Source organism: Phyllopteryx taeniolatus, chromosome 12 (genome assembly GCF_024500385.1).
Source record: "Phyllopteryx taeniolatus isolate TA_2022b chromosome 12, UOR_Ptae_1.2, whole genome shotgun sequence".
Taxonomy (NCBI): Eukaryota; Metazoa; Chordata; class Actinopteri; order Syngnathiformes; family Syngnathidae; genus Phyllopteryx; species Phyllopteryx taeniolatus.
The window spans coordinates 6051426-6054907 of record NC_084513.1 but is presented as its reverse complement, the minus strand read 5'-3'; the positions used below and the strand labels follow the sequence as shown (position 1 = coordinate 6054907).

General features: G+C 44.2%; 1 long non-coding RNA gene across 1 annotated transcript; it reads left to right on the top strand.

Annotated features, from left to right (window-relative positions):
* Positions 1-1412: 1412 nt before the first annotated feature.
* Positions 1413-3118, top strand: LOC133486834 (uncharacterized). The gene is made up of 5 exons (XR_009791138.1): positions 1413-1533; positions 1621-2280; positions 2372-2524; positions 2782-2874; positions 2962-3118. It is a non-coding gene; the product is annotated as an uncharacterized LOC133486834 (long non-coding RNA).
* The last annotated feature ends 364 nt before the right edge of the window (positions 3119-3482 follow it).

Sequence of the window (3482 nt, the reverse complement as noted above, 5' to 3'; positions counted from 1 at the left end):
AAAAGAAAAAAAACAGTAGTATTACTGCAGCTTACTGAGCAGTTGTGAGCATCTTCTTTGTTCATATCTGTATTATATATAGTTTTTAATGGGGCAGTACATAATGAACATTGCATGTAAATATGCCAGATTATAGTCATAGGCGAGTACCCCAGAAGGAGCCGCACAATGTCCATTGAATTGAAAAAAATATATAAAGTGTCAAAAACTGTCTGCTTCTTTCAATTTCATTTAATTATGTCATTACTGTATATTTTTCCATCCATCCATTTTCTTCCGCTTATCCGTATCTATGTATGTATATGTATGTTTTTATCAAGTACAATGTTATACAGTGCTATTTAACCTCTTAAAAAATACACACAAAATTTTTTTTTGAGAGGATTGAACAGATTTCCATTCATTTTAGCTCGGAAAGATGATTTGAGATACAAGTGTTTGGGATTACAAGTGCTGTCACGAAAGGAATTAAACTTGTATCTCAAGGCACCACTGTATGTGATCTTTATTTCAGAGACCACAGCCTAGAAATATGCAAATTAGTGATATATATGCTTATGTTAACTTTCACTCATCAATTTTTATACTCGTCATAGTCATGGCAAAAATGCAACCCATTCCAGTAACTTTTAGAAAACTCGCACAAACACAGCAACAATAATTTCAAGACACAAATTCTCTGAGCTTTTAGAAGAGTGCTGACCTTTGTCAAGGCCAAGCAATATTGGAAATAAAAATCCAATCCACAGATTAAAAAATAATAATAATAATCCATTACATTACACAAAATACTCTACCTTCATGGCAGGGGCCATTAACTTGACTTAAAACCTCCCTTTTTAGCAGTTAAAAAGAAATAACAGTGGCCAGTTCAAGACCTCATTAATTTTTAATTTTTTAAATGTCTGTAATTTTAGGCAAAACAGGAATAAATGGATGGCCAAAACATCTGGAAAGGAAGCTCAACTCCTGCTGCAGACAAAAAAATAAATAAAAAAGTGCAACAAGTTGTTGTTGTTTGTGAGATGCTAGTCTGCATTCAGAGTACTGTCGAGGTGCCCTTGAGAGCGCCAGTGAAGCACCTCACACTCAGTTCAGGGGCACCAAACTGTACGCACACATTCCCCGTTTTTCGAGTAGAATGTAAACTGTTTTGGTCAGAGGGTATTAATGAACTACATTTACTCCATTACATTTACTGAGTAACATTTTGGATGAATTGTCCTTGTCAGAGTGGTCTTAAAGGGGACATACTTTGCCAAACCAACTTTTTCCAGTATTTGGAATGTAATGTCTCTATTGTCATAGTCTGTCACCTGCTGTTTCTTTTTTTGGAACTTGGGTGGCGCTTTGTGCCTCGCCGTCCCCTCCCTCTCTCTCTCTCTCTCTCTCTCTCTCTCTCTCCCCAGTCACCACCACCCAATCACCTGCACACCTGTTCCCTATGAGCCATCATCACTTCCTGGATTTAAGCCTGCCAGAACCGGGAATTCAACGTCAGCGTATTGACGGACAACTCTCATGATTACTCTCGTAAGTTACACGACTCCCAGCCATTGTACATACCCCATTGTGTTTTTCTCCATCCCACCATCCTACTTTTTGTCATTCCTTCCCCAGATACTCCTTTAGTTCTTGGTATCCCCTGGCTCAAGAAGCACAACCCCGCCATCGACTGGACCCATCTATCGATCACCGGGTGGAGTCCTTTCTGTCATTACCATTGTCTTCTTTCGGCCGTTGCTGGAGGGCGATCAAACCTCAGCCATCTGCCACACTTGTTGACCTCTTTCGGGTTTTGGAAGACTACCACGACCTCTCTCCTGTCTTCGGTAAAGTCATCATCTCACTTCCCTCCCACCGCCCCTATAACTGCGGCATTGACCTGCTGCCTGGACGCCCTCTCCCCTCCAGCCACCTCTATAACCTTGCCCACCCAGAAAAGGAAGCCATGGAGAATTACATCCGTGACTCCCTTGCCTCCAGACTTATCTGACACTCTTCTTCCCCCCTGGGGGCCGGATTCTTCTTTGTTGATAAAAAAGACACCACTCTCCGCCCCTGCATTGACTTTTGAGGCCTCAACAACATTACTGTGAAAAATCAAGCCCCACTACCTCTTATAGACCATTCCTTCAAACTCCTCTGTGACACCCAAATATTCACAAAGTTGGATCTACGCAACGCCTACCATCTCATCCGCATTATGGAGGGGGACGAATGGAAAACCACCTTCAATGAGGCTGCACGCAACCCTGCCTCCTGGCGCACCTTTCTCCAGTGGGTGGAATATGCCCATAATTCCCTCACCATCTCCACCACAGGTATGTCTCCATTCATGGCTTATGGTTTCCAACCACCCCTGTTTAAGGAACAAGAACACATTGTGGCGGTTCCTTCGGTGAAGGAGCACCTTCGACAGGTGCAATCCGTTTGGAAGGACGTCAGGGCTGCTTTGGGTCGGAGAGCCGAAAGGAATAAGCGGTTGGCGGCCTTGCATCGCTCCCCTATGCCTGTTTACAAGGTGGGTCAATCGGTTAGGCTCTCCTCCGGCGACCATTCCCTCCAGACTGAATCATGTAAACTCGCTCCACGATTTATTGGTCCCGTTCCGATCAATAAGATTATCAATGCCACAATCCCTCAAAATCCACCCAACGTTCCATGTGTCTTTGCTCAAGCCTGTCGCAGTAGCACCCTTAGTCAAAGTCTGTCACCTGCTGTTCCTTTTTTGGAACTTGTGTGGCGCTTTATGGCTCACCTTCCCCTGTCTCTCCCCAGTCACCACCACCCACTCACCTGCACACCTGTTCCCTATCAGCCATCATCACTTCCTGCATTTAAGCCTGCCAGAACCGGGAATCCGATGCCAGAGTATTGACGGACAACTCTCATGATTACTCTCGTAAGTTACACGACTCCCAGCAATTGTGCTTACCCCATTGTGTTCTCCGCCTCCAGTGCTCCTTCCGTGCCACCTGCCTCGCTGTCTGTTCCAGCCACGCTCCTTCTCTGGCCCGTGCTCCCACTTCCTGCACGTTCCCTGCTCCGGCCAACCAGCCTTTCTTTGAATATCCTTCCTCTGAGAGATCCCTTTTAATAAACCATTTCTATCTACTGCCGCTGCTTTTGGGTCCAGTATCTTACGGTTATAGGCCGTGATATCTAGGGTGCCTCAATAAACATGTGAAATATGAATTAAAATTGTCCACGCATTCCAGTTCCAGACATTTTCTGCCAAGAGGCCTGAAATCAGGTCATTCGAATTTCTCGATCTTATCTATGTCACTAGCAACGATCGCTGCCTTCCCTCTCTGCTCCCGAGCCAGCACTGTCAACATGAGAAACGTTCACAAGTGGGTCTGTTACACGAAGGCAACCAATCATAGGAAAGTGGGCGGTCTTAGCCAAATATAGACAAAGTGGATACAAAACTGTCAATTTTACAATAAAATCAAAAAAAAATTATTCCAAATGTGTAT